Raw genomic sequence first — 20,935 nt, forward strand, 5'->3', positions numbered from 1 at the left:
GTGACACTTTTCCTTCTGAAACATACACCTACTATGAGCCTTAAACAAGAAACCTGCGTGGGCCCGGGGCATCGTGCCTCGAGCATTGAGAATTGCCTCTCTAAAACCACCCTAAAACTTTTCTCAGTCATCTCCCAATGCTAGTACTAAACCATGATGTGTCTCATCAACTTTCTGGCCACAAGCATCATGTGGGGGACAGCTGTTTCCAACTCTTTAGTCAGAGTCGTTTGCATGAAAGACATCACAACAACATGGAGAAGAGCTAACACGGTCCAAAAAAACGGTCATTAACTTAACCTTTTTCACTTTCTGCCGTGATTAATGGACAAGAAGAGCATAGCAATAAAAACAACATAGAAAACTATTTCAGTTTTCCCCGCCGGAAAAAGCAGCAGCCTCGCTCCTGCTTGAGCGGAATCACAGCGGCTGAAGATGGAGAGAAGGATGCAAGGTTTCAGTGGAGTGACAACAGAACGCCTTGGTAGAAAACACGATAGGGGTAAAAAAGAAAAAGGAGAAGACTGCATTGGCCGGGAATCGAACCCGGGCCTCCCGCGTGGCAGGCGAGAATTCTACCACTGAACACCAATGCCAGCGGTTGCTTCCAATGCGGGAGACGGGGTTCGATTCCCCGACGGGGAGTGATACTTTTCCTTCTGAAACATACACCTACTATGAGCCTTTACTTAAACAAGAAGCCTGCGTTGACCGGCATCATGCCTCGAGAATTGAGAGTTGACTCTCTAAAACCACCCTAAAACTTTTCTCAGTCATCTCCAATGCCAGTACTAAACCATTATGGGTGTGATGAACCTAGGGCTGGACGATAATTCAATAACAATATATATCGATCGATAGACGTTTGGCGCGATAGGAAAAAAATAGGGTTGATAAAAGTTTGACAGAAACAGTTTTCCTTCCTTCCTTTCGGCCTATCATATTAGTTCACTACTTCCTCTCGACCAATCGTAATCACGGACCCAGGCACAACGTCACAAAGCGCCACCCTCTCAAACCACAACACAGAGCACGTGAATATGTCGCAGGCAAGTAACGGCGGAGGGAAACGGTCCCAAAACGGGGTTTTACTAGTTCGCCAGTCTGACAGAAATAAACCAAAGTGATTTGTAAAATTTGCAAGGAACCGGTAAAAACAAAGTCTGGTAACGCAACCAACTTGTTTCATCACGTAAGCCGCTCACACGCGCTGCAGCGCGAGCTGTGCAGCCCCGCGCGACTCCGCGGAAATGCTGCTGTTGTCGGCAGTTGAAAAACCTGGCTTCAAACAATTATTCGTCACTCTTGATTCGCGATATAAATTTCCGGAATGCAAGTTTTTCTCTAACAGCGCTCCCTAAATTGTGCAACGAGTGCCGGGAACCAGTGCAAATGAGCTGAAATCTGTGTCCTTACACGCCACAACCTCGGACCTCAGCCCTGCGTCAGCCTCTCAATTATGAAACCTGAGAAGTAACTAGTGTACTATTCCCACCTAAATAGGCTATTTTATTTATTTATTTGGTATTTTGGTCATTTTACTGGTCACTTTAGTTTATTCCTTGTCATTATTTAATAGCATACCTCAGGTTTCTTAAGTTATTTTTCTTAAAAAAAAACTGTTATGGTTAAAAAAGTTGATTAATTAAAGATGTAATTAGAATTCCGTGTTTGCGTTCTTTATTAAAATAAAATCATTTAGCAATATCATAAAATCTCCAGGCGTAGCTGCACATAAAATATGGTTTTAAATATTTTCAATAATTATTGATATCGATCAATATGCATTTTATTTATCGATAAGCTTTTTTCTATATCGTCCAGCCCTAGATGAACCTTCTGGCCACAAGCATCATTTGGGGGACAGCTGTTTCCAACTCTTTAGTCAGAGTTGTTTGCATGACAGACATCACAACAAGTGATACTTTTCCTTCTGAAACATACACCTACTATGAGCCTTTACTTAAACAAGAAGCCTGCGTTGGCCAGGCATCATTCCTCGAGAATTGAGAATTGACTCTCTAAACCACCCTAAAACTTTTCTCAGTCATCTCCAATGCTAGTACTAAACCATTATGGGTGTGATCAACTTTCTGGCCACAAGCATCATTTGGGAGACAGCTGTTTCCAACTCTTTTCGTTTGCATGAAAGACATCACAACAACATGGAGAAGAGCTAACACGGTCCAAAAAACGGTCATTAACTTAACCTTTTTCACCTTCTGCCGTAATTAATGACGAGAAGCGCATAGCAATAAAAACAACATAGAAAACTATTTCAGTTTTCCCCGCCGGAAAAAGCAGCAGCCTCGCTTCTGCTTGAGCGGAATCACAGCGGCTGAAGATGGAGAGAAGGATGCAAGGTTTCAGTGGAGTGACAGCAGAAAGCCTTGGTAGAAAACACGATTAGGGGTAAAAAAGAAACAGACTGCATTGGCCGGGAATCGGACCCGGGCCTCCCGCGTGGCAGGCGAGAATACTACCACTGAACCACCAATGCCAGCTTCCCGGGACCCTCCCTGGGCTCCGGCATTCCTGACCAGCAATCTACGTGTCCCCCAGTTTACGCAATTCCTATTTAGGTGCCTCTCTGCCAAGCCCAACCCTGGGTTCCAGGATCCCGGGTTCAGCGCTTAATTCCCCTCTCTTTAGCTCCAATCTGAGCTCCGCTCTCTTCGGGACTACCTGCCGGTGGCCCCCCTGGATGCCGCGTTGTCGTCTGGTGTCCATGCTGGCGCCGCTCAAGCCATCCAGTGGCATCTGCTTCTCCTCGTTAGTATAGTGGTGAGTATCCCCGCCTGTCACGCGGGAGACCGGGGTTCGATTCCCCGACGGGGAGTGACACTTTTCCTTCTGAAACATACACCTACTATGAGCCTTAAACAAGAAACCTGCGTGGGCCGGGCATCGTGCCTCGAGCATTGAGAATTGCCTCTCTAAACCACCCTAAAACTTTTCTCAGTCATCTCCAATGCTAGTACTAAACCATGATGTGTCTCATCAACTTTCTGGCCACAAGCATCATGTGGGGGACAGCTGTTTCCAACTCTTTAGTCAGAGTCGTTTGCATGAAAGACATCACAACAACATGGAGAAGAGCTAACACGGTCCAAAAAACGGTCATTAACTTAACCTTTTTCACTTTCTGCCGTGATTAATGACAAGAAGAGCATAGCAATAAAAACAACATAGAAAACTATTTCAGTTTTCCCCGCCGGAAAAAGCAGCAGCCTCGCTCCTGCTTGAGCGGAATCACAGCGGCTGAAGATGGAGAGAAGGATGCAAGGTTTCAGTGGAGTGACAACAGAAAGCCTTGGTAGAAAACACGATTAGGGGTAAAAAAGAAAAAGGAGAAGACTGCATTGGCCGGGAATCGAACCCGGGCCTCCCGCGTGGCAGGCGAGAATTCTACCACTGAACCACCAATGCCAGCGGTGCTTCCAATGCGGGAGACCGGGGTTCGATTCCCCGACGGGGAGTGATACTTTTCCTTCTGAAACATACACCTACTATGAGCCTTTACTTAAACAAGAAGCCTGCGTTGACCGGGCATCATGCCTCGAGAATTGAGAGTTGACTCTCTAAACCACCCTAAAACTTTTCTCAGTCATCTCCAATGCCAGTACTAAACCATTATGGGTGTGATGAACCTAGGGCTGGACGATAATTCAATAACAATATATATCGATCGATAGACGTTTGGCGCGATAGGAAAAAATAGGGTTGATAAAAGTTTGACAGAAACAGTTTTCCTTCCTTCCTTTCGGCCTATCATATTAGTTCACTACTTCCTCTCGACCAATCGTAATCACGGACCCAGGCACAACGTCACAAAGCGCCACCCTCTCAAACCACAACACAGAGCACGTGAATATGTCGCAGCAAGTAACGGCGGAGGAAACGGTCCCAAAACGGGGTTTTACTAGTTCGCCAGTCTGACAGAAATAAACCAAAGTGATTTGTAAAATTTGCAAGGAACCGGTAAAAACAAAGTCTGGTAACGCAACCAACTTGTTTCATCACGTAAGCCGCTCACACGCGCTGCAGCGCGAGCTGTGCAGCCCCGCGCGACTCCGCGGAAATGCTGCTGTTGTCGGCAGTTGAAAAACCTGGCTTCAAACAATTATTCGTCACTCTTGATTCGCGATATAAATTTCCGGAATGCAAGTTTTTCTCTAACAGCGCTCCCTAAATTGTGCAACGAGTGCCGGGAACCAGTGCAAAATGAGCTGAAATCTGTGTCCTTACACGCCACAACCTCGGACCTCAGCCCTGCGTCAGCCTCTCAATTATGAAACCTGAGAAGTAACTAGTGTACTATTCCCACCTAAATAGGCTATTTTATTTATTTATTTGGTATTTTGGTCATTTTACTGGTCACTTTAGTTTATTCCTTGTCATTATTTAATAGCATACCTCAGGTTTCTTAAGTTATTTTTCTTAAAAAAAAACTGTTATGGTTAAAAAAGTTGATTAATTAAAGATGTAATTAGAATTCCGTGTTTGCGTTCTTTATTAAAATAAAATCATTTAGCAATATCATAAAATCTCCAGGCGTAGCTGCACATAAAATATGGTTTTAAATATTTTCAATAATTATTGATATCGATCAATATGCATTTTATTTATCGATAAGCTTTTTTTCTATATCGTCCAGCCCTAGATGAACCTTCTGGCCACAAGCATCATTTGGGGGACAGCTGTTTCCAACTCTTTAGTCAGAGTTGTTTGCATGACAGACATCACAACAAGTGATACTTTTCCTTCTGAAACATACACCTACTATGAGCCTTTACTTAAACAAGAAGCCTGCGTTGGCCAGGCATCATTCCTCGAGAATTGAGAATTGACTCTCTAAACCACCCTAAAACTTTTCTCAGTCATCTCCAATGCTAGTACTAAACCATTATGGGTGTGATCAACTTTCTGGCCACAAGCATCATTTGGGAGACAGCTGTTTCCAACTCTTTTCGTTTGCATGAAAGACATCACAACAACATGGAGAAGAGCTAACACGGTCCAAAAAACGGTCATTAACTTAACCTTTTTCACCTTCTGCCGTAATTAATGACGAGAAGCGCATAGCAATAAAAACAACATAGAAAACTATTTCAGTTTTCCCCGCCGGAAAAAGCAGCAGCCTCGCTTCTGCTTGAGCGGAATCACAGCGGCTGAAGATGGAGAGAAGGATGCAAGGTTTCAGTGGAGTGACAGCAGAAAGCCTTGGTAGAAAACACGATTAGGGGTAAAAAAGAAACAGACTGCATTGGCCGGGAATCGGACCCGGGCCTCCCGCGTGGCAGGCGAGAATACTACCACTGAACCACCAATGCCAGCTTCCCGGGACCCTCCCTGGGCTCCGGCATTCCTGACCAGCAATCTACGTGTCCCCCAGTTTACGCAATTCCTATTTAGGTGCCTCTCTGCCAAGCCCAACCCTGGGTTCCAGGATCCCGGGTTCAGCGCTTAATTCCCCTCTCTTTAGCTCCAATCTGAGCTCCGCTCTCTTCGGGACTACCTGCCGGTGGCCCCCCTGGATGCCGCGTTGTCGTCTGGTGTCCATGCTGGCGCCGCTCAAGCCATCCAGTGGCATCTGCTTCTCCTCGTTAGTATAGTGGTGAGTATCCCCGCCTGTCACGCGGGAGACCGGGGTTCGATTCCCCGACGGGGAGTGACACTTTTCCTTCTGAAACATACACCTACTATGAGCCTTAAACAAGAAACCTGCGTGGGCCGGGCATCGTGCCTCGAGCATTGAGAATTGCCTCTCTAAACCACCCTAAAACTTTTCTCAGTCATCTCCAATGCTAGTACTAAACCATGATGTGTCTCATCAACTTTCTGGCCACAAGCATCATGTGGGGGACAGCTGTTTCCAACTCTTTAGTCAGAGTCGTTTGCATGAAAGACATCACAACAACATGGAGAAGAGCTAACACGGTCCAAAAAACGGTCATTAACTTAACCTTTTTCACTTTCTGCCGTGATTAATGACAAGAAGAGCATAGCAATAAAAACAACATAGAAAACTATTTCAGTTTTCCCCGCCGGAAAAAGCAGCAGCCTCGCTCCTGCTTGAGCGGAATCACAGCGGCTGAAGATGGAGAGAAGGATGCAAGGTTTCAGTGGAGTGACAACAGAAAGCCTTGGTAGAAAACACGATTAGGGGTAAAAAAGAAAAAGGAGAAGACTGCATTGGCCGGGAATCGAACCCGGGCCTCCCGCGTGGCAGGCGAGAATTCTACCACTGAACCACCAATGCCAGCGGTGCTTCCAATGCGGGAGACCGGGGTTCGATTCCCCGACGGGGAGTGATACTTTTCCTTCTGAAACATACACCTACTATGAGCCTTTACTTAAACAAGAAGCCTGCGTTGACCGGGCATCATGCCTCGAGAATTGAGAGTTGACTCTCTAAACCACCCTAAAACTTTTCTCAGTCATCTCCAATGCCAGTACTAAACCATTATGGGTGTGATGAACCTAGGGCTGGACGATAATTCAATAACAATATATATCGATCGATAGACGTTTGGCGCGATAGGAAAAAATAGGGTTGATAAAAGTTTGACAGAAACAGTTTTCCTTCCTTCCTTTCGGCCTATCATATTAGTTCACTACTTCCTCTCGACCAATCGTAATCACGGACCCAGGCACAACGTCACAAAGCGCCACCCTCTCAAACCACAACACAGAGCACGTGAATATGTCGCAGCAAGTAACGGCGGAGGAAACGGTCCCAAAACGGGGTTTTACTAGTTCGCCAGTCTGACAGAAATAAACCAAAGTGATTTGTAAAATTTGCAAGGAACCGGTAAAAACAAAGTCTGGTAACGCAACCAACTTGTTTCATCACGTAAGCCGCTCACACGCGCTGCAGCGCGAGCTGTGCAGCCCCGCGCGACTCCGCGGAAATGCTGCTGTTGTCGGCAGTTGAAAAACCTGGCTTCAAACAATTATTCGTCACTCTTGATTCGCGATATAAATTTCCGGAATGCAAGTTTTTCTCTAACAGCGCTCCCTAAATTGTGCAACGAGTGCCGGGAACCAGTGCAAAATGAGCTGAAATCTGTGTCCTTACACGCCACAACCTCGGACCTCAGCCCTGCGTCAGCCTCTCAATTATGAAACCTGAGAAGTAACTAGTGTACTATTCCCACCTAAATAGGCTATTTTATTTATTTATTTGGTATTTTGGTCATTTTACTGGTCACTTTAGTTTATTCCTTGTCATTATTTAATAGCATACCTCAGGTTTCTTAAGTTATTTTTCTTAAAAAAAAACTGTTATGGTTAAAAAAGTTGATTAATTAAAGATGTAATTAGAATTCCGTGTTTGCGTTCTTTATTAAAATAAAATCATTTAGCAATATCATAAAATCTCCAGGCGTAGCTGCACATAAAATATGGTTTTAAATATTTTCAATAATTATTGATATCGATCAATATGCATTTTATTTATCGATAAGCTTTTTTTCTATATCGTCCAGCCCTAGATGAACCTTCTGGCCACAAGCATCATTTGGGGGACAGCTGTTTCCAACTCTTTAGTCAGAGTTGTTTGCATGACAGACATCACAACAAGTGATACTTTTCCTTCTGAAACATACACCTACTATGAGCCTTTACTTAAACAAGAAGCCTGCGTTGGCCAGGCATCATTCCTCGAGAATTGAGAATTGACTCTCTAAACCACCCTAAAACTTTTCTCAGTCATCTCCAATGCTAGTACTAAACCATTATGGGTGTGATCAACTTTCTGGCCACAAGCATCATTTGGGAGACAGCTGTTTCCAACTCTTTTCGTTTGCATGAAAGACATCACAACAACATGGAGAAGAGCTAACACGGTCCAAAAAACGGTCATTAACTTAACCTTTTTCACCTTCTGCCGTAATTAATGACGAGAAGCGCATAGCAATAAAAACAACATAGAAAACTATTTCAGTTTTCCCCGCCGGAAAAAGCAGCAGCCTCGCTTCTGCTTGAGCGGAATCACAGCGGCTGAAGATGGAGAGAAGGATGCAAGGTTTCAGTGGAGTGACAGCAGAAAGCCTTGGTAGAAAACACGATTAGGGGTAAAAAAGAAACAGACTGCATTGGCCGGGAATCGGACCCGGGCCTCCCGCGTGGCAGGCGAGAATACTACCACTGAACCACCAATGCCAGCTTCCCGGGACCCTCCCTGGGCTCCGGCATTCCTGACCAGCAATCTACGTGTCCCCCAGTTTACGCAATTCCTATTTAGGTGCCTCTCTGCCAAGCCCAACCCTGGGTTCCAGGATCCCGGGTTCAGCGCTTAATTCCCCTCTCTTTAGCTCCAATCTGAGCTCCGCTCTCTTCGGGACTACCTGCCGGTGGCCCCCCTGGATGCCGCGTTGTCGTCTGGTGTCCATGCTGGCGCCGCTCAAGCCATCCAGTGGCATCTGCTTCTCCTCGTTAGTATAGTGGTGAGTATCCCCGCCTGTCACGCGGGAGACCGGGGTTCGATTCCCCGACGGGGAGTGACACTTTTCCTTCTGAAACATACACCTACTATGAGCCTTAAACAAGAAACCTGCGTGGGCCGGGCATCGTGCCTCGAGCATTTAGAATTGCCTCTCTAAACCACCCTAAAACTTTTCTCAGTCATCTCCAATGCTAGTACTAAACCATGATGTGTCTCATCAACTTTCTGGCCACAAGCATCATGTGGGGGACAGCTGTTTCCAACTCTTTAGTCAGAGTCGTTTGCATGAAAGACATCACAACAACATGGAGAAGAGCTAACACGGTCCAAAAAACGGTCATTAACTTAACCTTTTTCACTTTCTGCCGTGATTAATGACAAGAAGAGCATAGCAATAAAAACAACATAGAAAACTATTTCAGTTTTCCCCGCCGGAAAAAGCAGCAGCCTCGCTCCTGCTTGAGCGGAATCACAGCGGCTGAAGATGGAGAGAAGGATGCAAGGTTTCAGTGGAGTGACAACAGAAAGCCTTGGTAGAAAACACGATTAGGGGTAAAAAAGAAAAAGGAGAAGACTGCATTGGCCGGGAATCGAACCCGGGCCTCCCGCGTGGCAGGCGAGAATTCTACCACTGAACCACCAATGCCAGCGGTGCTTCCAATGCGGGAGACCGGGGTTCGATTCCCCGACGGGGAGTGATACTTTTCCTTCTGAAACATACACCTACTATGAGCCTTTACTTAAACAAGAAGCCTGCGTTGACCGGGCATCATGCCTCGAGAATTGAGAGTTGACTCTCTAAACCACCCTAAAACTTTTCTCAGTCATCTCCAATGCCAGTACTAAACCATTATGGGTGTGATGAACCTAGGGCTGGACGATAATTCAATAACAATATATATCGATCGATAGACGTTTGGCGCGATAGGAAAAAATAGGGTTGATAAAAGTTTGACAGAAACAGTTTTCCTTCCTTCCTTTCGGCCTATCATATTAGTTCACTACTTCCTCTCGACCAATCGTAATCACGGACCCAGGCACAACGTCACAAAGCGCCACCCTCTCAAACCACAACACAGAGCACGTGAATATGTCGCAGCAAGTAACGGCGGAGGAAACGGTCCCAAAACGGGGTTTTACTAGTTCGCCAGTCTGACAGAAATAAACCAAAGTGATTTGTAAAATTTGCAAGGAACCGGTAAAAACAAAGTCTGGTAACGCAACCAACTTGTTTCATCACGTAAGCCGCTCACACGCGCTGCAGCGCGAGCTGTGCAGCCCCGCGCGACTCCGCGGAAATGCTGCTGTTGTCGGCAGTTGAAAAACCTGGCTTCAAACAATTATTCGTCACTCTTGATTCGCGATATAAATTTCCGGAATGCAAGTTTTTCTCTAACAGCGCTCCCTAAATTGTGCAACGAGTGCCGGGAACCAGTGCAAAATGAGCTGAAATCTGTGTCCTTACACGCCACAACCTCGGACCTCAGCCCTGCGTCAGCCTCTCAATTATGAAACCTGAGAAGTAACTAGTGTACTATTCCCACCTAAATAGGCTATTTTATTTATTTATTTGGTATTTTGGTCATTTTACTGGTCACTTTAGTTTATTCCTTGTCATTATTTAATAGCATACCTCAGGTTTCTTAAGTTATTTTTCTTAAAAAAAAACTGTTATGGTTAAAAAAGTTGATTAATTAAAGATGTAATTAGAATTCCGTGTTTGCGTTCTTTATTAAAATAAAATCATTTAGCAATATCATAAAATCTCCAGGCGTAGCTGCACATAAAATATGGTTTTAAATATTTTCAATAATTATTGATATCGATCAATATGCATTTTATTTATCGATAAGCTTTTTTTCTATATCGTCCAGCCCTAGATGAACCTTCTGGCCACAAGCATCATTTGGGGGACAGCTGTTTCCAACTCTTTAGTCAGAGTTGTTTGCATGACAGACATCACAACAAGTGATACTTTTCCTTCTGAAACATACACCTACTATGAGCCTTTACTTAAACAAGAAGCCTGCGTTGGCCAGGCATCATTCCTCGAGAATTGAGAATTGACTCTCTAAACCACCCTAAAACTTTTCTCAGTCATCTCCAATGCTAGTACTAAACCATTATGGGTGTGATCAACTTTCTGGCCACAAGCATCATTTGGGAGACAGCTGTTTCCAACTCTTTTCGTTTGCATGAAAGACATCACAACAACATGGAGAAGAGCTAACACGGTCCAAAAAACGGTCATTAACTTAACCTTTTTCACCTTCTGCCGTAATTAATGACGAGAAGCGCATAGCAATAAAAACAACATAGAAAACTATTTCAGTTTTCCCCGCCGGAAAAAGCAGCAGCCTCGCTTCTGCTTGAGCGGAATCACAGCGGCTGAAGATGGAGAGAAGGATGCAAGGTTTCAGTGGAGTGACAGCAGAAAGCCTTGGTAGAAAACACGATTAGGGGTAAAAAAGAAACAGACTGCATTGGCCGGGAATCGGACCCGGGCCTCCCGCGTGGCAGGCGAGAATACTACCACTGAACCACCAATGCCAGCTTCCCGGGACCCTCCCTGGGCTCCGGCATTCCTGACCAGCAATCTACGTGTCCCCCAGTTTACGCAATTCCTATTTAGGTGCCTCTCTGCCAAGCCCAACCCTGGGTTCCAGGATCCCGGGTTCAGCGCTTAATTCCCCTCTCTTTAGCTCCAATCTGAGCTCCGCTCTCTTCGGGACTACCTGCCGGTGGCCCCCCTGGATGCCGCGTTGTCGTCTGGTGTCCATGCTGGCGCCGCTCAAGCCATCCAGTGGCATCTGCTTCTCCTCGTTAGTATAGTGGTGAGTATCCCCGCCTGTCACGCGGGAGACCGGGGTTCGATTCCCCGACGGGGAGTGACACTTTTCCTTCTGAAACATACACCTACTATGAGCCTTAAACAAGAAACCTGCGTGGGCCGGGCATCGTGCCTCGAGCATTTAGAATTGCCTCTCTAAACCACCCTAAAACTTTTCTCAGTCATCTCCAATGCTAGTACTAAACCATGATGTGTCTCATCAACTTTCTGGCCACAAGCATCATGTGGGGGACAGCTGTTTCCAACTCTTTAGTCAGAGTCGTTTGCATGAAAGACATCACAACAACATGGAGAAGAGCTAACACGGTCCAAAAAACGGTCATTAACTTAACCTTTTTCACTTTCTGCCGTGATTAATGACAAGAAGAGCATAGCAATAAAAACAACATAGAAAACTATTTCAGTTTTCCCCGCCGGAAAAAGCAGCAGCCTCGCTCCTGCTTGAGCGGAATCACAGCGGCTGAAGATGGAGAGAAGGATGCAAGGTTTCAGTGGAGTGACAACAGAAAGCCTTGGTAGAAAACACGATTAGGGGTAAAAAAGAAAAAGGAGAAGACTGCATTGGCCGGGAATCGAACCCGGGCCTCCCGCGTGGCAGGCGAGAATTCTACCACTGAACCACCAATGCCAGCGGTGCTTCCAATGCGGGAGACCGGGGTTCGATTCCCCGACGGGGAGTGATACTTTTCCTTCTGAAACATACACCTACTATGAGCCTTTACTTAAACAAGAAGCCTGCGTTGACCGGGCATCATGCCTCGAGAATTGAGAGTTGACTCTCTAAACCACCCTAAAACTTTTCTCAGTCATCTCCAATGCCAGTACTAAACCATTATGGGTGTGATGAACCTAGGGCTGGACGATAATTCAATAACAATATATATCGATCGATAGACGTTTGGCGCGATAGGAAAAAATAGGGTTGATAAAAGTTTGACAGAAACAGTTTTCCTTCCTTCCTTTCGGCCTATCATATTAGTTCACTACTTCCTCTCGACCAATCGTAATCACGGACCCAGGCACAACGTCACAAAGCGCCACCCTCTCAAACCACAACACAGAGCACGTGAATATGTCGCAGCAAGTAACGGCGGAGGAAACGGTCCCAAAACGGGGTTTTACTAGTTCGCCAGTCTGACAGAAATAAACCAAAGTGATTTGTAAAATTTGCAAGGAACCGGTAAAAACAAAGTCTGGTAACGCAACCAACTTGTTTCATCACGTAAGCCGCTCACACGCGCTGCAGCGCGAGCTGTGCAGCCCCGCGCGACTCCGCGGAAATGCTGCTGTTGTCGGCAGTTGAAAAACCTGGCTTCAAACAATTATTCGTCACTCTTGATTCGCGATATAAATTTCCGGAATGCAAGTTTTTCTCTAACAGCGCTCCCTAAATTGTGCAACGAGTGCCGGGAACCAGTGCAAAATGAGCTGAAATCTGTGTCCTTACACGCCACAACCTCGGACCTCAGCCCTGCGTCAGCCTCTCAATTATGAAACCTGAGAAGTAACTAGTGTACTATTCCCACCTAAATAGGCTATTTTATTTATTTATTTGGTATTTTGGTCATTTTACTGGTCACTTTAGTTTATTCCTTGTCATTATTTAATAGCATACCTCAGGTTTCTTAAGTTATTTTTCTTAAAAAAAAACTGTTATGGTTAAAAAAGTTGATTAATTAAAGATGTAATTAGAATTCCGTGTTTGCGTTCTTTATTAAAATAAAATCATTTAGCAATATCATAAAATCTCCAGGCGTAGCTGCACATAAAATATGGTTTTAAATATTTTCAATAATTATTGATATCGATCAATATGCATTTTATTTATCGATAAGCTTTTTTTCTATATCGTCCAGCCCTAGATGAACCTTCTGGCCACAAGCATCATTTGGGGGACAGCTGTTTCCAACTCTTTAGTCAGAGTTGTTTGCATGACAGACATCACAACAAGTGATACTTTTCCTTCTGAAACATACACCTACTATGAGCCTTTACTTAAACAAGAAGCCTGCGTTGGCCAGGCATCATTCCTCGAGAATTGAGAATTGACTCTCTAAACCACCCTAAAACTTTTCTCAGTCATCTCCAATGCTAGTACTAAACCATTATGGGTGTGATCAACTTTCTGGCCACAAGCATCATTTGGGAGACAGCTGTTTCCAACTCTTTTCGTTTGCATGAAAGACATCACAACAACATGGAGAAGAGCTAACACGGTCCAAAAAACGGTCATTAACTTAACCTTTTTCACCTTCTGCCGTAATTAATGACGAGAAGCGCATAGCAATAAAAACAACATAGAAAACTATTTCAGTTTTCCCCGCCGGAAAAAGCAGCAGCCTCGCTTCTGCTTGAGCGGAATCACAGCGGCTGAAGATGGAGAGAAGGATGCAAGGTTTCAGTGGAGTGACAGCAGAAAGCCTTGGTAGAAAACACGATTAGGGGTAAAAAAGAAACAGACTGCATTGGCCGGGAATCGGACCCGGGCCTCCCGCGTGGCAGGCGAGAATACTACCACTGAACCACCAATGCCAGCTTCCCGGGACCCTCCCTGGGCTCCGGCATTCCTGACCAGCAATCTACGTGTCCCCCAGTTTACGCAATTCCTATTTAGGTGCCTCTCTGCCAAGCCCAACCCTGGGTTCCAGGATCCCGGGTTCAGCGCTTAATTCCCCTCTCTTTAGCTCCAATCTGAGCTCCGCTCTCTTCGGGACTACCTGCCGGTGGCCCCCCTGGATGCCGCGTTGTCGTCTGGTGTCCATGCTGGCGCCGCTCAAGCCATCCAGTGGCATCTGCTTCTCCTCGTTAGTATAGTGGTGAGTATCCCCGCCTGTCACGCGGGAGACCGGGGTTCGATTCCCCGACGGGGAGTGACACTTTTCCTTCTGAAACATACACCTACTATGAGCCTTAAACAAGAAACCTGCGTGGGCCGGGCATCGTGCCTCGAGCATTTAGAATTGCCTCTCTAAACCACCCTAAAACTTTTCTCAGTCATCTCCAATGCTAGTACTAAACCATGATGTGTCTCATCAACTTTCTGGCCACAAGCATCATGTGGGGGACAGCTGTTTCCAACTCTTTAGTCAGAGTCGTTTGCATGAAAGACATCACAACAACATGGAGAAGAGCTAACGCGGTCCAAAAAACGGTCATTAACTTAACCTTTTTCACTTTCTGCCGTGATTAATGACAAGAAGAGCATAGCAATAAAAACAACATAGAAAACTATTTCAGTTTTCCCCGCCGGAAAAAGCAGCAGCCTCGCTCCTGCTTGAGCGGAATCACAGCGGCTGAAGATGGAGAGAAGGATGCAAGGTTTCAGTGGAGTGACAACAGAAAGCCTTGGTAGAAAACACGATTAGGGGTAAAAAAGAAAAAGGAGAAGACTGCATTGGCCGGGAATCGAACCCGGGCCTCCCGCGTGGCAGGCGAGAATTCTACCACTGAACCACCAATGCCAGCGGTGCTTCCAATGCGGGAGACCGGGGTTCGATTCCCCGACGGGGAGTGATACTTTTCCTTCTGAAACATACACCTACTATGAGCCTTTACTTAAACAAGAAGCCTGCGTTGACCGGGCATCATGCCTCGAGAATTGAGAGTTGACTCTCTAAACCACCCTAAAACTTTTCTCAGTCATCTCCAATGCCAGTACTAAACCATTATGGGTGTGATGAACCTAGGGCTGGACGATAATTCAATAACAATATATATCGATCGATAGACGTTTGGCGCGATAGGAAAAAATAGGGTTGATAAAAGTTTGACAGAAACAGTTTTCCTTCCTTCCTTTCGGCCTATCATATTAGTTCACTACTTCCTCTCGACCAATCGTAATCACGGACCCAGGCACAACGTCACAAAGCGCCACCCTCTCAAACCACAACACAGAGCACGTGAATATGTCGCAGCAAGTAACGGCGGAGGAAACGGTCCCAAAACGGGGTTTTACTAGTTCGCCAGTCTGACAGAAATAAACCAAAGTGATTTGTAAAATTTGCAAGGAACCGGTAAAAACAAAGTCTGGTAACGCAACCAACTTGTTTCATCACGTAAGCCGCTCACACGCGCTGCAGCGCGAGCTGTGCAGCCCCGCGCGACTCCGCGGAAATGCTGCTGTTGTCGGCAGTTGAAAAACCTGGCTTCAAACAATTATTCGTCACTCTTGATTCGCGATATAAATTTCCGGAATGCAAGTTTTTCTCTAACAGCGCTCCCTAAATTGTGCAACGAGTGCCGGGAACCAGTGCAAAATGAGCTGAAATCTGTGTCCTTACACGCCACAACCTCGGACCTCAGCCCTGCGTCAGCCTCTCAATTATGAAACCTGAGAAGTAACTAGTGTACTATTCCCACCTAAATAGGCTATTTTATTTATTTATTTGGTATTTTGGTCATTTTACTGGTCACTTTAGTTTATTCCTTGTCATTATTTAATAGCATACCTCAGGTTTCTTAAGTTATTTTTCTTAAAAAAAAACTGTTATGGTTAAAAAAGTTGATTAATTAAAGATGTAATTAGAATTCCGTGTTTGCGTTCTTTATTAAAATAAAATCATTTAGCAATATCATAAAATCTCCAGGCGTAGCTGCACATAAAATATGGTTTTAAATATTTTCAATAATTATTGATATCGATCAATATGCATTTTATTTATCGATAAGCTTTTTTTCTATATCGTCCAGCCCTAGATGAACCTTCTGGCCACAAGCATCATTTGGGGGACAGCTGTTTCCAACTCTTTAGTCAGAGTTGTTTGCATGACAGACATCACAACAAGTGATACTTTTCCTTCTGAAACATACACCTACTATGAGCCTTTACTTAAACAAGAAGCCTGCGTTGGCCAGGCATCATTCCTCGAGAATTGAGAATTGACTCTCTAAACCACCCTAAAACTTTTCTCAGTCATCTCCAATGCTAGTACTAAACCATTATGGGTGTGATCAACTTTCTGGCCACAAGCATCATTTGGGAGACAGCTGTTTCCAACTCTTTTCGTTTGCATGAAAGACATCACAACAACATGGAGAAGAGCTAACACGGTCCAAAAAACGGTCATTAACTTAACCTTTTTCACCTTCTGCCGTAATTAATGACGAGAAGCGCATAGCAATAAAAACAACATAGAAAACTATTTCAGTTTTCCCCGCCGGAAAAAAGCAGCAGCCTCGCTTCTGCTTGAGCGGAATCACAGCGGCTGAAGATGGAGAGAAGGATGCAAGGTTTCAGTGGAGTGACAGCAGAAAGCCTTGGTAGAAAACACGATTAGGGGTAAAAAAGAAACAGACTGCATTGGCCGGGAATCGGACCCGGGCCTCCCGCGTGGCAGGCGAGAATACTACCACTGAACCACCAATGCCAGCTTCCCGGGACCCTCCCTGGGCTCCGGCATTCCTGACCAGCAATCTACGTGTCCCCCAGTTTACGCAATTCCTATTTAGGTGCCTCTCTGCCAAGCCCAACCCTGGGTTCCAGGATCCCGGGTTCAGCGCTTAATTCCCCTCTCTTTAGCTCCAATCTGAGCTCCGCTCTCTTCGGGACTACCTGCCGGTGGCCCCCCTGGATGCCGCGTTGTCGTCTGGTGTCCATGCTGGCGCCGCTCAAGCCATCCAGTGGCATCTGCTTCTCCTCGTTAGTATAGTGGTGAGTATCCCCGCCTGTCACGCGGGAGACCGGGGTTCGATTCCCCGACGGGGAGTGACACTTTTCCTTCTGAAACATACACCTACTATGAGCCTTAAACAAGAAACCTGCGTGGGCCGGGCATCGTGCCTCGAGCATTTAGAATTGCCTCTCTAAACCACCCTAAAACTTTTCTCAGTCATCTCCAATGCTAGTACTAAACCATGATGTGTCTCATCAACTTTCTGGCCACAAGCATCATGTGGGGGACAGCTGTTTCCAACTCTTTAGTCAGAGTCGTTTGCATGAAAGACATCACAACAACATGGAGAAGAGCTAACACGGTCCAAAAAACGGTCATTAACTTAACCTTTTTCACTTTCTGCCGTGATTAATGACAAGAAGAGCATAGCAATAAAAACAACATAGAAAACTATTTCAGTTTTCCCCGCCGGAAAAAGCAGCAGCCTCGCTCCTGCTTGAGCGGAATCACAGCGGCTGAAGATGGAGAGAAGGATGCAAGGTTTCAGTGGAGTGACAACAGAAAGCCTTGGTAGAAAACACGATTAGGGGTAAAAAAGAAAAAGGAGAAGACTGCATTGGCCGGGAATCGAACCCGGGCCTCCCGCGTGGCAGGCGAGAATTCTACCACTGAACCACCAATGCCAGCGGTGCTTCCAATGCGGGAGACCGGGGTTCGATTCCCCGACGGGGAATGATACTTTTCCTTCTGAAACATACACCTACTATGAGCCTTAAACAAGAAACCTGCGTGGGCCGGGCATCGTGCCTCGAGCATTTAGAATTGCCTCTCTAAACCACCCTAAAACTTTTCTCAGTCATCTCCAATGCTAGTACTAAACCATGATGTGTCTCATCAACTTTCTGGCCACAAGCATCATGTGGGGGACAGCTGTTTCCAACTCTTTAGTCAGAGTCGTTTGCATGAAAGACATCACAACAACATGGAGAAGAGCTAACACGGTCCAAAAAACGGTCATTAACTTAACCTTTTTCACTTTCTGCCGTGATTAATGACAAGAAGAGCATAGCAATAAAAACAACATAGAAAACTATTTCAGTTTTCCCCGCCGGAAAAAGCAGCAGCCTCGCTCCTGCTTGAGCGGAATCACAGCGGCTGAAGATGGAGAGAAGGATGCAAGGTTTCAGTGGAGTGACAACAGAAAGCCTTGGTAGAAAACACGATTAGGGGTAAAAAAGAAAAAGGAGAAGACTGCATTGGCCGGGAATCGAACCCGGGCCTCCCGCGTGGCAGGCGAGAATTCTACCACTGAACCACCAATGCCAGCGGTGCTTCCAATGCGGGAGACCGGGGTTCGATTCCCCGACGGGGAGTGATACTTTTCCTTCTGAAACATACACCTACTATGAGCCTTTACTTAAACAAGAAGCCTGCGTTGACCGGGCATCATGCCTCGAGAATTGAGAGTTGACTCTCTAAACCACCCTAAAACTTTTCTCAGTCATCTCCAATGCTAGTACTAAACCATTATGGGTGTGATCAAGAAACTCTTCTAAAAAAAATCCATATCGCTATCAGATGATGATAGCTCCACGGAGCTCCCATCACTGTCACTAAGTACTTCATCACTCTCTGCTTCGTACAGAACACCAGTCGTCACCATGTTGGAAAATAGTGCGCCGTGACAAACAGAGCGTTGAAACTTGCTCAACTGCGGGTCCGCCGAGTGACGTCAAAAAATGGGAGGTGACAGTACTATTCTTGACCAAGATGGATTCTTCCACATAAACATGATTAAATGAAAATTATTCATAATTAAAAAAACGTATAATTTTTTGCACAGTATGTATTAGTTTTATATTTAAAGTACTTTCAGCAGTTTGAATTCTGATTTTGACCGGACTTCTCCTTTAAGGATTTCAAGTTTCAGAAAAACACAGTATGTAACAAAAGAATTGCGCACTCCCCGTCGGGGAATCGAACCCCGGTCTCCCGCGTGACAGGCGGGGATACTCACCACTATACTAACGAGGAGATGGAAAGTTTTCACACCGTGAACAAGAAACACTGTTGTCTGAAAGCCAGTGGACATCCCATTGCTATTATCTGAAAGCCAGAGGACAGCCAAAGCGAGCTTCTAGGCAGGAAAAGCACTGGAAGTTGGAATGTATTCACTGTCATCTCCACTCAACAGACCAAGGCAGGGAAACAGACCGGTATTATGCAATGCTGCCGGTGGCAATTCATGTGAGCATTGGTGGTTCAGTGGTAGAATTCTCGCCTGCCACGCGGGAGGCCCGGGTTCGATTCCCGGCCAATGCAACACTTGTTTTTTTTCCCAGCCAAGAAATACCTTAATTTGCATTTTCTCTAGCGAGCCCCTCCCCCACTTCACCATGTGCTGAAGTCTGTCTCTTGTCCTCCTTCCTCGTTGCTTATGTATAGTGTTGCTTGTGTATAATGCCATAATAACTACATTTATACAGTTGACAAGCCTGTATTAAAGTGTGATGGGTTTTTTTGTGGGGCTTCTTTTGGAATTGTTTTTATAATGCTGGGTGCTTGTTTTTGTCACCAGATCTGGCAAAGCTGATTTTAAGAACCTGTCCAGATAGGATTTGTAATACAAGAATAAAATTGAAGGACAAAATGTAAACACAAGAAGAAAAACGCTAATCTAAGGGTAATCTAGAAGGAAAAAAAGAAAACAGATGATGCATTGGCCGGGAATCGAACCCGGGCCTCCCGCGTGGCAGGCGAGAATTCTACCACTGAACCACCAATGCACAGGATGTGTGATATTCAGTTGCCTTTTTGTTCAATGTGACACCAGTGCGTCCGAGAACAAGAACAGGAAAATCAAGCGCCCAACGTGGGGCTCGAACCCACGACCCTGAGATTAAGAGTCTCATGCTCTACCGACTGAGCTAGCCGGGCTACTATAGAGCCATTGGACACCTTTTTTTTTTTTTTTCTTCAAAAAACAAAAACTGAAAAGACCACATCACGAAGTTGCCGTGAGATCAGACAGAGAATTCAACATCCATGGGTTGGGATCAGGAAACACTAAAAAGATGGCAATGAATGCAAAAATTAAAACAGCTAATGAAAGATGGAAAAAAAAAAAAAATCTGCCCCGTGTGAGGCTCGAACTCACGACCTTCAGATTATGAGACTGACGCGCTGCCTACTGCGCCAACGAGGCCTGCATGGCTCATGTAACACGGCCGTTTTTCCAACCATTAAAGAACAAATCTAGAAGATATCCTGGCAGCCACATGACACGGGTTAACATTTAATGTCTTATACCGTTTATGCGCTAAGATTTTGAAAATGGAGGACCACTTTTAGTTTCACAACTTTAAGCAAAAGAAAGGAGGGAAAAACACAGCTTTTAACATTCAAATAGAAACAAATGAAAATCCATTAAATGTTCAGAGCCTGCTGTAGGTTCCGTGATAACATTTTCCATTTAAATCTCACATGAAACCTATTATAATGCTTAATAAGAAAAAAAAATGTAAGCGCCCAACGTGGGGCTCGAACCCACGACCCTGAGATTAAGAGTCTCATGCTCTACCGACTGAGCTAGCCGGGCTGACATCTGTGTGCGGGACACACTCTTTATACACATAAGTATATATTTTCTGTACCCATAAGCGTGTGGCAGTCAACACATTCAAAAACTGCATCCATAAGAAGATGTAACAAGTAACATTTGTTTATTTCACGTGATGCCCCGATTATTTCAAAATAGCACATTGTAAACAGATTCAGATTCACTTTATTAGCCATTTGCAGTTTTACCTGCATTGGAAAAAAATGTGCAAGTAGCTCAGAGTGCAGAGTCAACGTAAACACATCAGAGGACACAACATAGAAAACAGACAGACAAAGCCACATGAAGCCTCAGTATTAAAAAAAATGCCCATATAAAAGTAAAAATACTGTACAATAATATACATACATACATACAAGTGCCTAGTTTAAGATGCTTTGTTCAAAGCAATCACAGCTTGTGGG

General features: G+C 45.1%; 26 non-coding genes across 26 annotated transcripts; 7 read left to right on the forward strand and 19 right to left on the reverse strand.

The window, feature by feature from the left end:
• Positions 1 to 525: 525 nt before the first annotated feature.
• trnag-gcc lies at positions 526 to 595 on the reverse strand. Its single transcript has one exon. It is a non-coding gene; the product is annotated as a tRNA-Gly (tRNA).
• Positions 596 to 2,429: 1,834 nt separating this feature from the next.
• trnag-gcc lies at positions 2,430 to 2,500 on the reverse strand. Its single transcript has one exon. It is a non-coding gene; the product is annotated as a tRNA-Gly (tRNA).
• A 267-nt stretch (positions 2,501 to 2,767) lies between these two features.
• Positions 2,768 to 2,839, forward strand: trnad-guc. The gene has a single exon. It is a non-coding gene; the product is annotated as a tRNA-Asp (tRNA).
• A 519-nt stretch (positions 2,840 to 3,358) lies between these two features.
• trnag-gcc lies at positions 3,359 to 3,429 on the reverse strand. The gene has a single exon. It is a non-coding gene; the product is annotated as a tRNA-Gly (tRNA).
• Positions 3,430 to 5,262: 1,833 nt separating this feature from the next.
• Positions 5,263 to 5,333, reverse strand: trnag-gcc. The gene has a single exon. It is a non-coding gene; the product is annotated as a tRNA-Gly (tRNA).
• A 267-nt stretch (positions 5,334 to 5,600) lies between these two features.
• trnad-guc lies at positions 5,601 to 5,672 on the forward strand. Its single transcript has one exon. It is a non-coding gene; the product is annotated as a tRNA-Asp (tRNA).
• Positions 5,673 to 6,191: 519 nt separating this feature from the next.
• Positions 6,192 to 6,262, reverse strand: trnag-gcc. Its single transcript has one exon. It is a non-coding gene; the product is annotated as a tRNA-Gly (tRNA).
• A 1,833-nt stretch (positions 6,263 to 8,095) lies between these two features.
• trnag-gcc lies at positions 8,096 to 8,166 on the reverse strand. Its single transcript has one exon. It is a non-coding gene; the product is annotated as a tRNA-Gly (tRNA).
• A 267-nt stretch (positions 8,167 to 8,433) lies between these two features.
• trnad-guc lies at positions 8,434 to 8,505 on the forward strand. The gene has a single exon. It is a non-coding gene; the product is annotated as a tRNA-Asp (tRNA).
• Positions 8,506 to 9,024: 519 nt separating this feature from the next.
• On the reverse strand, positions 9,025 to 9,095 carry trnag-gcc. Its single transcript has one exon. It is a non-coding gene; the product is annotated as a tRNA-Gly (tRNA).
• A 1,833-nt stretch (positions 9,096 to 10,928) lies between these two features.
• On the reverse strand, positions 10,929 to 10,999 carry trnag-gcc. The gene has a single exon. It is a non-coding gene; the product is annotated as a tRNA-Gly (tRNA).
• A 267-nt stretch (positions 11,000 to 11,266) lies between these two features.
• On the forward strand, positions 11,267 to 11,338 carry trnad-guc. Its single transcript has one exon. It is a non-coding gene; the product is annotated as a tRNA-Asp (tRNA).
• A 519-nt stretch (positions 11,339 to 11,857) lies between these two features.
• trnag-gcc lies at positions 11,858 to 11,928 on the reverse strand. The gene has a single exon. It is a non-coding gene; the product is annotated as a tRNA-Gly (tRNA).
• Positions 11,929 to 13,761: 1,833 nt separating this feature from the next.
• On the reverse strand, positions 13,762 to 13,832 carry trnag-gcc. The gene has a single exon. It is a non-coding gene; the product is annotated as a tRNA-Gly (tRNA).
• Positions 13,833 to 14,099: 267 nt separating this feature from the next.
• trnad-guc lies at positions 14,100 to 14,171 on the forward strand. Its single transcript has one exon. It is a non-coding gene; the product is annotated as a tRNA-Asp (tRNA).
• Positions 14,172 to 14,690: 519 nt separating this feature from the next.
• trnag-gcc lies at positions 14,691 to 14,761 on the reverse strand. The gene has a single exon. It is a non-coding gene; the product is annotated as a tRNA-Gly (tRNA).
• A 1,834-nt stretch (positions 14,762 to 16,595) lies between these two features.
• trnag-gcc lies at positions 16,596 to 16,666 on the reverse strand. The gene has a single exon. It is a non-coding gene; the product is annotated as a tRNA-Gly (tRNA).
• A 267-nt stretch (positions 16,667 to 16,933) lies between these two features.
• trnad-guc lies at positions 16,934 to 17,005 on the forward strand. The gene has a single exon. It is a non-coding gene; the product is annotated as a tRNA-Asp (tRNA).
• A 519-nt stretch (positions 17,006 to 17,524) lies between these two features.
• On the reverse strand, positions 17,525 to 17,595 carry trnag-gcc. The gene has a single exon. It is a non-coding gene; the product is annotated as a tRNA-Gly (tRNA).
• Positions 17,596 to 18,164: 569 nt separating this feature from the next.
• On the reverse strand, positions 18,165 to 18,235 carry trnag-gcc. The gene has a single exon. It is a non-coding gene; the product is annotated as a tRNA-Gly (tRNA).
• A 639-nt stretch (positions 18,236 to 18,874) lies between these two features.
• trnad-guc lies at positions 18,875 to 18,946 on the reverse strand. Its single transcript has one exon. It is a non-coding gene; the product is annotated as a tRNA-Asp (tRNA).
• A 217-nt stretch (positions 18,947 to 19,163) lies between these two features.
• On the forward strand, positions 19,164 to 19,234 carry trnag-gcc. Its single transcript has one exon. It is a non-coding gene; the product is annotated as a tRNA-Gly (tRNA).
• A 393-nt stretch (positions 19,235 to 19,627) lies between these two features.
• On the reverse strand, positions 19,628 to 19,698 carry trnag-gcc. The gene has a single exon. It is a non-coding gene; the product is annotated as a tRNA-Gly (tRNA).
• Positions 19,699 to 19,776: 78 nt separating this feature from the next.
• On the reverse strand, positions 19,777 to 19,849 carry trnak-cuu. The gene has a single exon. It is a non-coding gene; the product is annotated as a tRNA-Lys (tRNA).
• A 195-nt stretch (positions 19,850 to 20,044) lies between these two features.
• Positions 20,045 to 20,117, reverse strand: trnam-cau. The gene has a single exon. It is a non-coding gene; the product is annotated as a tRNA-Met (tRNA).
• A 320-nt stretch (positions 20,118 to 20,437) lies between these two features.
• Positions 20,438 to 20,510, reverse strand: trnak-cuu. The gene has a single exon. It is a non-coding gene; the product is annotated as a tRNA-Lys (tRNA).
• Between the last annotated feature and the right edge of the window lie 425 nt (positions 20,511 to 20,935).

This window comes from Fundulus heteroclitus, unplaced genomic scaffold (assembly GCF_011125445.2).
Source record: "Fundulus heteroclitus isolate FHET01 unplaced genomic scaffold, MU-UCD_Fhet_4.1 scaffold_178, whole genome shotgun sequence".
NCBI lineage: Eukaryota > Metazoa > Chordata > Actinopteri > Cyprinodontiformes > Fundulidae > Fundulus > Fundulus heteroclitus.